Here is a 12,302-nt window from a genome sequence, read left to right on the forward strand (position 1 = left end):
CAATATTTATTTGAAAATCAGCTAGTACCTTCGATATATCATAATCCTATAATCATATACAATATTATACTTACAATATCATATTATATCATGCTATATATGTATCAAATATGTATCATGTCATAATATATCACCATTGTATTGCCAAAACATACATAGATTTAACAGTAATACGTCGCACAACCTATGTGTGTAAAACGTTGGACAATACAATTACTGACACAGATAAAGATATAATCTTAAAACACTAGGCCTATTCTATTTTGTAGGACAATTCAATATTTCTTTTTCCTAAAGGGTAACACTTGTTAAGTGATTATGAAAGTTCAACCTTGTTTCCATAAAATCGCTAAACTGTGGCAAAGTGTTTTCACTGGAATATTTGCACAGCGAAGCAGTCCCACGAAATAGGGAAGGCTCGCTGAAAGTTATCGGCGATAGCGTGTAGGACTGGCGCTTTTTTTCAGAACCCGGCTTTACAATAAAATTACAAACTGAACTGAAATTATTATAATTATTAAGTAGTATTGTTAAGCCTGATTTCCTTAAAATCGCTACACTGTCGATACGGTGTTTTCAGTGCAGTCGTTTTACTGCGTAGCAGCACCACCGAAAGCTGTCGGCGATAGGGTGTAGCGATTGTATGGAAACCAAGGTTTACTTAACCACTTGATAGTTATAACATGGAGGTATGGTTATACGATTATAAATACCAATATTACGTATTTAAGTTCTGCGTTGCGTCACCGTCAATATGAGGGCGCAGAATATATGTATTATTAAACACGTAGGGAACTGGCCGATCAAACCTGGACCAGGAATACGCGCATGTCACACAAAGATACAGTCATTTTTACGCAAGTTGACGCCGTCATTTTGTGGGATTTTAGTAAAAATGGGCGTAAATTATGTTGGAGGTACACAGCTAACTCCATTCCTAGAATACGAAAGAGGAAATAGACTTAAAGTTAGCCAATATCTAAAAAATAAGACCGTTGTATCATGTCACAGTAGGTCTATTTATTCCATCGTTCCCTGTAATCCCTGGGTATTTAGGATTTGAAAACTAATTCAATAAATTCTATTCGTATGTTGTTAATGCTTCATAACAGAAATCAAATTTGGCAATGATTCGATAATAACCTCCCTCAACCTCCTATCATTGGCAAGACTTATGTCTATGGCACGCTAGTAAGTGGATTAAACTAAGAATACTCAATAATTGACCGACTTGACGTACTTCATAATGTATACTGATGGAAAAGGCTATTTAGATTGAAACCTAGCCTACAGTCATGGTTCATAATACATTACATCTCGACGAAAACAGTTGGATCATAAACGAGAGACTAGTGCATAAGACGTTGTCATAATAACGTCAAATTACAGCCTAGAGGATATACCATATCCATATTTTTGTTTGAATTGAAATAAGTAAGAACTAAGATGATTGTTTCATTTCACAATTGTGCTTAGCTAAAGCATAATGACGTGAGCGAAAACTGTTACATTGGCCTATCACTTACAACAAGCCGTAAACATGTTCTCTGAATTCAAATTGTAAGCTAATACATAAATCGATTGATTTCACTAAGTATGATCTCAAAATGTGAGTAATTTAAAAGAATTGTAATAATGTATTGTTCCTAAAACAACATCTTAAAACAAGTTTTACTGCCAAAAATATCTTTTGGAAAGATTTACTGGATTTTAGATTGTTGTAAATCTAAGCTGGTTAGGGTTTATGAAATTGTGTCTCTGGGCTGTATACGTGAATTGAAAACGAATATTATTTTAATAATACTTAGGAAAAGAGTTTGCTTTTTTTTCAAATACAATTTAATGTTTGAAGCGTAAGCTCTTCAAGTAAGTAAATCACCCTTACTTATATTTTATTGTGTAGCTAATATATTTTTCTTTAAATCTTATGCAATTGAATTAAACCTCATTAGAGGAAAGCAGAATTGCGCCTTTTTCCTTATCTCATAAGCAGACAATAATTGCGTATTTTTAATATAATTTTGAAGATTTTCAGTAGGATTATAGCTTAGGTCTTAGAAAATCACCATTCGTATCGTATTATTTATGAATGAAACACGAGACGTTAACCTTCAGTAAGAGTAGATTATACTCGATTTTTAATGAGATGCGTCTCAATGACACATCATTTTTTTTAAATTTTATCAACTAAAATTGTAGGCCTATATCTTATGATTATCTCTAATAATGTACGTCATGTAATACGGTTACGTAATAGAAGAGAAACATAACAAAGAACATGTACTTTCTACTTTCTGTGTTTATAATATATGCCTATTAATTAAATAAGGTTTGCTGTACAACACTGTAAACACAATACTATACACAAATAAGCACATAACAGTTGCCAAAAAAAAAAAAAATATTATGATTTCATAATCGTATCAAGCATACCGGTAGGTCTTCAAAGAAAAGTTTCTTTTAATTGTATGAATGTGTCTTTGGCATTTATTATACAACTAATAGAAAGGAATTTACTAGGCCAAAAAAATAAATTGTTTGTTTTCCCTTCTCCACCCGCCCCTAACTCACTGAAAAAATATGGGCGGAAAAACAAAAAACTTAAAACAAGTTTTTTTTATAGATTTTTTCTTTATAAGTTAAAAATGTGAGTGAATTTATCTTTATTTTTTTCCCAGATGCCCGTAATGCGCATGCCCTACAAATTCGTCTAAAGTTGTCTGATGTAAGATATTGACATTCTAGGCCTCGGTGAGTTATTTTTATTCCATCTGATAAGTGTCTTAAAAAGAAAATAAATTTTAAAAAATAAAATTTTTCCACCCGCCCCTATTTATCATTTTTTTTAAAAAGAAGGGCAAACAATCAATCTTATTTTTTGGCCTTATAGGCCTATATTGAACCGTTGTGGTCGTGTTGCACTCAAAATAGAATGCAGTGGACCTTAAGCCCTGCTGGGCCGCCCTGTTTAGAGATCCCAAAGGCTACCCGAAACTCGGCCACGTACATACACACGTGGTTGTATAATAATTTCAGCAAGAAACCGTTTAATGGGATTTACTACTTAAACGCAAAGCCCCAGGTTTTGAATTCGGATCTTCTGCTTGATACTGCAAACGCCTTACCCATCTAGCCCACTTAGGCTTCGTGTCCATTTCGATTTCGAATGTAAACTTTTTTCAATCTAATTAGTAAATTCAGGGTATCACTAGTTCACAATGCAGTACTGTTATAGCTTTTAAGCAATTAACTGCGGCAAAAAAGAATAAAATGAAATTTTATATTTTTCAACGTTATTGTTACCAGTCTGTTACATATACAATTGTGCTCCACTGATCGCTTAATTTCTCCTGGCCCATAGGCCTACCTAGAGTTGCTCTTAGTCTTGTTCTGGACGATTCCTTTTTAAATAATAGCTATGTAATAAAACAGTAATGTTTGTATAATTGTTGTGTTTCTCATACTTATTTACATCATGTTAATAATTTACAAAAACTCTATCAGATTGCTATTTAAAAAAAAAATATTATTCTTAACTTAATTTAGCTAAATTTTGGTGCAATATTTGGCAATCAGCGACTTTTACATAAAGTTGCATAGTCTTGGAATAATAAACTAATTATCAATAACTCTTTTTTTTACTTTCCTTCTACATCCAATTCTTCTGTCTGATCGTACATACACAATCCGTACGGTAACGTTAGGCAAGAGTCCTGCAGCTCAGTCGAAAATTGGTGGTTCCAAAAATGTCAATATGATGGAATTAATGTTTATTAGTCAGGCTCGCGCTATTCAAAATAATACAATCGACATCATGTGAGTTTAAAACTTCTATGCTGCAGATGAAAAAAGTATTAGTGATAATTTATCAATTTCAATTAAATGATATAAAGACACATAAGGCAAAGGAATTAGCGTTTAGGTAGTTCCAAAAAGAGAAGCAATCATTGTAAATAACATATTGAACTAGTATTTGAAAAGGAAAAAGGTCGTCAATTAAAGAAATGTTAAATAATGAAGTGAAAAATTACTTCAAAAAACATCTGCTAAATGAAAACCTTTCCGGCAGTTCTTCCTATCGAAAACTGAGCCCTCACCACGTGAGTAACACGCTTACAAGACGTTCGTGAAGTTATACAGTAAACTTGATTTGCACACGTAAGCTTTACTCATTATTACGCGTGACACGTATGTAACTCGCTTTATAAACCCACAGAGCCACAATTTTCACGTGAAACTAGATTTGAACACGCGTTGATGTGTCTGTGTTGGTCAAAATCTCCTATTTTGACAAAGTTGTGAGCATATTTAAGACGCCTACAGTCTCACGAGTGCCGTAATAGCCGTATGTTATTTGTAACAACATAAGATAAATTGAAGTCATAAGTAACGTTATTATTGTATCGATTTTATATCACATTACCAGAAATTGAAGTTATAAATAGACCTCCCCTTAACAGCAACAATAATGGTATTACAGCACTTGATGGAGGAGAAATCAATTACACATCCTCCACTATGAAGGACTGTAAACGGAAAATTGTAAAATGTTGAGGATTGTCAAAACCAAGAATATAGTTTTACAGAAGCCTATTGCATTTTAAAATTCATTTGTGGTGTTCTTGTAGGAAAGTTGCTTAGAATATCATTAAACTTGCTAGCATGGATACGCTATGCTGTGCATCAACCTTTCAAATTCGTTTGGGATAATTTAGGTCTAGTTAAATGATCCACACTCTTCTTCCGGTAGAAACTTAATACATTCTTTTTCGAAAATTTTTCGTATATATCTATGTATAACGTATTTTGTATAAATACTTTTTTTTATTACTAGGCCTACTAATATTTAAAAGATGCATTTGCAGTGGTGACGCCATGATTTGCCCAACATGGAGCCAGGATTTACCCAACGGTGCCGATTTCCCTGACGGGCGGGAGCATAATAGTCGGGCAGCTCAGAACCCCTCAGAGACCTGAGCCCTAATGCGGTGGATATGTACGGTTTATAAGTCTCAGTACTGTATTATATTAGAGAGAATCCAGATGATAAAGCCTCCGGAAACGCAATTCAGAGATTTGAAAGTTTTAATTACACGATGTTAGCTCTTATTCTGTAAAAATTACGTAGAATTTTTTCTTCCCAAAAAATGTGTTGTTTCTCTCCGGTAGGGGAGAGAAACGCTCTCGCAGCAGACTGGGATTGTGGCCCTGCCCCCTCAGGCACCACCAATGGGTTTGCACTCTACCGTTGTGATGAGTGCTATCAAACATCACCGTTTTTTGTGATGGAGTTTAGTGCTTTAGAAATACCATTGATTGGTTGATTTGATTGATATGCGAGTTAAGAGTCTGGGAGATGACTGGTAGGTAGGCCATGATTGTTAGATTTGTATTATTCTGTTGCGTATTATTATTTTATTATTATTATTATTATTATTATTATTATTATTATTATTATTATTATTCGATGATTCGATGCTATTATTACTTGGCCCAATGAACAACCGCTTGTGTGTTATTATTATTATTTAAAGGATCGTTGTTTTTACAGCGTGTATAGTTCAAAGCCTATCACACCGCATTAGTAGTCTTATTCAATCAGTTTGCCCAAGTATGGCCTACCTCTTTCGCGTGATTCGATGCCATTATTACTTGGCCCAATGAACAACCGCTTGTGTGTTTATAGATATCTGACCATTCCTTCAATGTGAGAAGCAGTGCTATACTTATTACAAGTCAGATATGTACCATACTTTTTTAAAAATTGATTTATCACAAAAGGTTTTCAGGTGTCTCGCACCAAGACCACAAACGGGGTCTGTTTGACCTGAACCCCGAGTAAGGGCATGTCAAAAGGCTACACCCACCCAGCACCTTTCCCCCAGCCACACTTCAAAGTTACATGAATACCGTCACTCAAACGTGTTATCATAGAAAGAGAAGTGTTTTCCAAAATTATAAGCACTTGAAACGCTATAGAGGAAGTAAAGTTACATTATGTGTACGTTAGTTTGCAATTGATGCACTTAATATGAAGTCAATTAAAGTCAACGTTCGCACTTATACAAATACCAAGTTATTATTAGCAGCGACTTCTTTTATAAGTTCATAATACAGTAAACTTGAGTAGGAATTGGATAAGATCAATATGTCCTGAATAGTCGACCGTATTTAAATAATGGATAAACACAAAACCAATTGAATAGGACTACTTGTGTTTCACGCATAGAGCCAACGACGTGCCTTAACGAAATATTGAAATTGTTTGTGCTGAGAGGTTTGTAAATATCATGAGAAAGAGCATTGAATAACCAACGCAATCTGCAGTTTTACGCGACTATTTCTAGCTAACACAGGTAAATTTCTCCAGCGACAAATGAATAACGCTAACAAACTTTGTACTATAAGCTGATATGGATTCAATGATTCTGGAAAAAACTTAACTACATGGCATTTTATATTATGCGAACCAACTACCACTGAATTTGAAAACCAATGCACAGTAGAATTTATCGTCCGTTTTTTGGATTTTTCCCCCCAGAAATCACTACCTGTACAGCATTGAATGCAATATCTACACAGAACCTAGCTGCATTCTCGGTGAGTACTGATAACTTGGTGAATGTTGATCACTCTAGACTAATGTTTACTCAAACTCAATCACCAATTGAGTTGAGTTCATGTATGGTTTATGCTTTAGTCTGTTTTGATTTCGGAATTCAGAAAGAGAATGGATATAATAATAGGCTATTGAAGCTCTTATGAAAACCTTATGAGTGACTGAGAGAGACTATTCGCGAGGCATGAGACTTATAAAATTGTAAAACTTACACTGAATACTGATATCATTACAGATATCATCTATTATTGTATGGGGTTGTTGTTATTACACATATGTGTCATATTCTTAGAATAATATCATTATTCATTTGGATTACGCAATGCATAGAGAAAAAAACGTGAACAATATATAAGCAAATTAGAATGTCCGTTGGCCTCATAGCTCAGTTGGTAACGGTATTCCAAAGTTCTAGTGTTCAAATACCGATCAGGATACCATAACTTTTTATTTTACCATTTTCAACATCTCTATGGTAATCTTTGAATGTTTTCATCAGCATTACTACCATTGTTATCATTACCATAATCAATCATCTTCAGCATCATCAAAAATATACAGAAAAATTAATTATATATATACATATATACATATGAATTATTAAATAAATGAATAGATTTATAATAAAAATCATAGTAACATGACTTCGCAGCTGACCCTCCTATCAACACTAAATCCTAATCAGTGGTGGGCTGCGCTTTGTGTTGTTAAACCTATACCATGTTACTAATGCTAACACTATGTTACAGACGGCAAAGACATCAATGATGTAACTTAACAGACATCAACACATAGACGAGAATCAGCACGAACTAAATTGAAATACATTTGCAAAATAATAAATCAAGCCGTTTACGATGCAAATAATTACTGCTTTAACGATTGAACTTTCAAAGGATCATCTTTGCAATTTTACAATGCAAAACACAATATGTTTATTCCCGAGGTGGAGACTGGAAAGTAATGCAAAGTCGTGCTCATAGGAGCATACATTAATCGCAAAAGTGATAAGAAAAACAATGATGAAGGAATTTCAAACAAAACAAACCGACTAGAGAAAGTAATGATTCTAAACTTTGTTTAATTAGATGAATGTTTTTTATTGTTTTTTACAATAATAATAATAATAATAATAATAATTACAATAGGCCCTAATATTAATAATAATAATAACAATTACAATAATGATAATAATGTATTGTTTTTAAGTCATCAACTATTCGCCTTAACACAAATTAAACGTACTTTTAACAGTAACTTTTTGTTTTATGAAACGGTAAAATTGTATGATATAATAATGTTGCTGTCATTGACGAAAATAATAGCAACCTATAGTAAATATTTGTTCTACTCTATGTATTTATTGTAAATTAGTTAATTGTTTCTATTAATCTTTAAAATCAATATATTTATTCCTATATTTGCTTTTTATTTGTTTAAATGCACATGCTGTTGAGCTACTATAGGTGAAGTCTCACATTTGGTTTACAAGCATGCTTTGTTTACTATTGTAAACTCCATCCATGGTCATGGGTTCAAATCGCGTGATACAAACATGCTTTCTCACAAGTTTATTTAACTCCGCTCCCTGAGTCTCATAAAGAATCTTGAATCCTATTGGTGAGTCATACTTTCTGTTAGCCGAGAATGAAATACAATAAAATAAATATTCTGTGAACTGAATCAACTAGAATAATACAAAATAGCTTATATTGATGTTAATGAAAATAATGATTGCATAAATAATGATTGCATAAATAATGATAGTGATGATAATAATGATGATGGTAATAATGAGGTTGATTAGGAATGCGGATGGTAAAAACTATGCGTGCTGGCACGTGTGTGTGTGTGAGTGTGTGTGTGGTTTGGTTTACTGCAGGTCATTGGCCAAAGCGCAAATCGATGGCAGTTTATACTTGTTCAATTCATTAACATGTTAAATTGTATTCGTCTAGATGTGGTGTTTATCTCAATATCAGTAATACGCGGATATTCATGAATACACAGATAAATGAATAAATATGTAATTTAGATCGATTTAAGCATTAATAAATTCTTTATTTTTGTCTCAAAATAATGAGCTTATTCAGAAAGTTAGTAGCAGCGTATGTAACGATTTCTGTACGCTTTAAAATAAGGTATTGCATCAATCCACGGGATTGTCGACCTTAAACATAGGCCCTTCCAATGTAATCACATTAATTTTTAAAGTCCAATTAGAAGTTGATTTTATCTGCTGATTAACATTAAGACTTTTCATGCATTTTTCCTCAAAAACAATGATGAAGGAATTTCAAACAAAACAAACCGACTAGAGAAAGTAATGATTCTAAAATTTGTTTAATTAGATGAATGTTTTTAAATGTTTTTTTACAATAATAATCATAATAATAATAATAATAATAATAATTGCTCGTGTGATACAAACATTTGTTCGCGTGATATAAACATTCTTTCTTCTTCTTTTCTTAAATTCCATGTTTCGCATGATATAGGCCTATATATATTTTACGATTGACTAAACTGCTGCTTAGATCCTTACCCTTGTAGTGGAGCTGGAGTTTTTGTGATTAAGGAAGTTGCATTCCAATCCTGTATTCAATATTTATGATTTTCCTCACGACTAAAACCAGCTATATTTCATAAGCTTCATATTGAGAAACATCCATGAGCCGTATGCGAAGTAGTATTTTGCTACTAAACTGCTAATCCATTTTAAATAAGATTATTTTTATAGGCCTAATAATTTTTGGGGTGAGATTTGTTTGTTCATACTATATTATTCAAGTTTCTTCTACTATTTTCTTCCCTCCATATCCGAATTTTAAATATCACACGTGCTTTACATTATTATCCTGACATTGGTTGGAACACCTGTGGAACAATACTTAGCTTCCTGTAGAAGCATTCCATAATGTCGTACCAAGTAAATCATGAAACTTGAACTTATTAATCAGCACATTGGCGTTCAAACGTGTGCTTATAATTTATTAGAGGGACAATGTTAATAAAGGACCAAAGGACAAGCACGTGAGCAGCCAATCTTTCGATTGATTTGAAACCGAAAGCATCAATGTGCCAGATTCTTATACATCTTATATTAGAATTGACATTTAAGAGATCTTTGTTTCATGTAAAATAATTTGTTAACACCAGTAACACGCGTTCACTTTGATTTATTCGTCATTGTAATTAAAACATACCAGTACTTAATGTCTTATTTCACAAACACTTAATATAAAACTAGTAGTAGCAACATTTCGATGTTTTGTAGTACATGCTCTAGCTAAGAGCGAGGGTGGCATCGGTTGAGACTGGAAGGTAGCTTCCCCTCCCTCTCCAACCTCGAAGGGTCGAAGAAATTGTATTTATGAATAGATTAGAGTAGGCCTAAATGCGTGTTTAACATTTTTATAAGACCAACCCTTCGCAAATATAATTTATATGCATATATACCTCCGCCAAGGAGGTATATATGCATATATGCAAATAAATTTGTAAGGAAGATGTAAGAGGACGATGTAAAAATATTTTGGGGTAGAAAACTCAAAAGAATAGGTTAAGGTCCCAGAAAGTTTCTGAAACTTACCCATCCATATATAAAATAATATTGGCTCGTTTACCCTGTGCGTATTATTAGGTATTCAGGGACACTTTTTTAGTATACAAGTTATTATTATTATTATTATTGTTATTTAAGTGTTAGGCTATATAGTTCTTCTAGTGTTTTAATATTGCGAGCAATGTTATTACAGTGTTAGACCAATCGTACTTATAGTGTTTTAATATTGCGAGCAATGAAATTACAGTGTTAGACCAACCGTACTTACAGTGTTTTAATATTCTGATCAATGCAGTAGCAGCGTTAGACTAATCGTGATGTTTTAACTAAATAGGTCTTATGTCGCTTTTCACTGCTAATTACGTTGAAAGTACTTGGTTAATTATACCGTAGTGATTTCGTACGTGATTACAAGCGAATTGTGACAAAAGTATCACCAACTGTTAGCAAGTAAATCAAACGGCAACTATGCCATCACTAACATCAATTTAATGCTTTCATTGCTTTATTATGTTCTTCACGAGGTCTTGACACTACTCATTTTCCCGCCAAATAAATGTAAGCTAACATCGACAATAATTTACTTCAACCAGCTTTTTAAATTGCCTTAAACTATCTAGAGACATGGATTCTTGTTAAATGAAATTTAAACTTAAATGCATTAATCGGGGCATTAATTGAATTCCACTTTACACTTTAGGTCTATGAAATAACATCTGTGAATCACTCTGCGTCTGATTGCCCATTGCTAACTAATTTAAAGTACTATTCACAATTATATGTAGCTAAATTTGCTATTATTCTTATTACTGTATGCCAATTTTTTTGTTTTAAACATGAGCAAAATACACCTCTCAAGCGTAAACTACAGATAGACCTAATGTTAACATTAAGCTATTCCCTTCGGCATTCAATTTATCTCTCCAAACAACAATATTAAATTCTCAGCCTCCAATAATAGGAAGAGAGTAATATACGTTTTTATTATTATGCTTGGAACCCTGGTTTCGACAAGGACTGAACACGCAAGTTGTACATTGCACATTTGACAAAATAACCACTAAGCCGTTATATCTCATGAGATACGTAATTGTAAGGATAGCGCCAGATATTTAAGGTGAATGCATTATCAAAACACTATCGTCGCCCAATTTGTGTAATAGGTAATTAATCCTAATAAAATACGAAGAATAATTTACTTACACTAATAACCCAGTTAGTAATTGTCATCCCTTGTTAAAAACAAATCATATAAATTAATTTTGAAATTAAGTTTATCAAGTTGAAATAAAATTGAGTGTATGGATAGAAATAGTAAAAAAAAAAAAATCAAAAAAAAAAAATCGGTCACTGCTAGTGTTTCTATTATTATTACCATTATTTAGTATACAAGTCAGAGTAAACTTATTGTAAACTCACGTCTGACTATCATTTACTGTTATTTCAGTGAACATAAAGCACTTTACTGTATTATAGAAAGATCTATGGAGTTTTCAATTTATAAATTATGTTTTTTTTTTTTTTTATATTATTAAAGGCTCGAACCTAAATCTGTCTAAAATCTGCTGGATACTGGAGTTTTCTAGAGAAACACTTTCTAATGTAATTTTTTTAATCAAGTTGACTGTATTTTAAATGCTTTTTATAAAACTGATCGAGTTGGTTTCCCTAATCACTTATTTTGTGCTCTCAATTAGAACTTTCTTCATTCATTTGTATTCCGTAATTCTATGGCGACTCATTGTCGATCTGACATAGCCCTGTTAAAAAATGCTTACTGTCCAGTAATAATGTACGGCTTTAAAAAGTGTAATTAGTGTAAATGGCCAAAAAACGATAATTTTTCCTCTTTGCTATGTCATTGTGAAGCTGTTATAGCTTGCCACATTTACTAGGTATTTCCTGAATTTTATGGTAATTAGATGAGAGACTATATCTGTTTAATTGCAGCGACCGTTAGCTTATGTGGCTACTGGTATTAATTGTTGTTATACGTTTCGAAAAGCGTAACGTTTCGGGCTTTAAATCTGAAGGTCGTGAGTTCGAGACCGACAATGGATAGATAGGTACTCATAGTAGGAACTGAGAAGATATATATATATATATATATATATATAT

At 32.7% G+C, this 12,302-nt stretch overlaps 1 protein-coding gene across 8 annotated transcripts in view; it reads left to right on the forward strand.

The window, feature by feature from the left end:
- LOC117106799 (calcitonin receptor-like) overlaps positions 1-12,302 on the forward strand; it is a 132,773-nt gene that overhangs the window by 68,949 nt on the left and 51,522 nt on the right. For 6 of the 8 annotated variants that reach the window (XM_033248253.1, XM_033248254.1, XM_033248252.1 and 3 more), the window contains 2 exons: positions 2,679-2,751; positions 6,542-6,600. The gene's annotated coding sequence lies outside the window, so the exon portion shown is untranslated. Of the gene's footprint in view, positions 1-2,678; positions 2,752-5,476; positions 6,601-12,302 lie in introns of those variants that run through there. The other 2 variants (XM_033248257.1, XM_033248255.1) reach the window with 2 other exon arrangements.

This window comes from Anneissia japonica, unplaced genomic scaffold (genome assembly GCF_011630105.1).
Source record: "Anneissia japonica isolate Jap-2015-1 unplaced genomic scaffold, ASM1163010v1 scaffold2471_len1564793_cov202, whole genome shotgun sequence".
NCBI lineage: Eukaryota > Metazoa > Echinodermata > Crinoidea > Comatulida > Comatulidae > Anneissia > Anneissia japonica.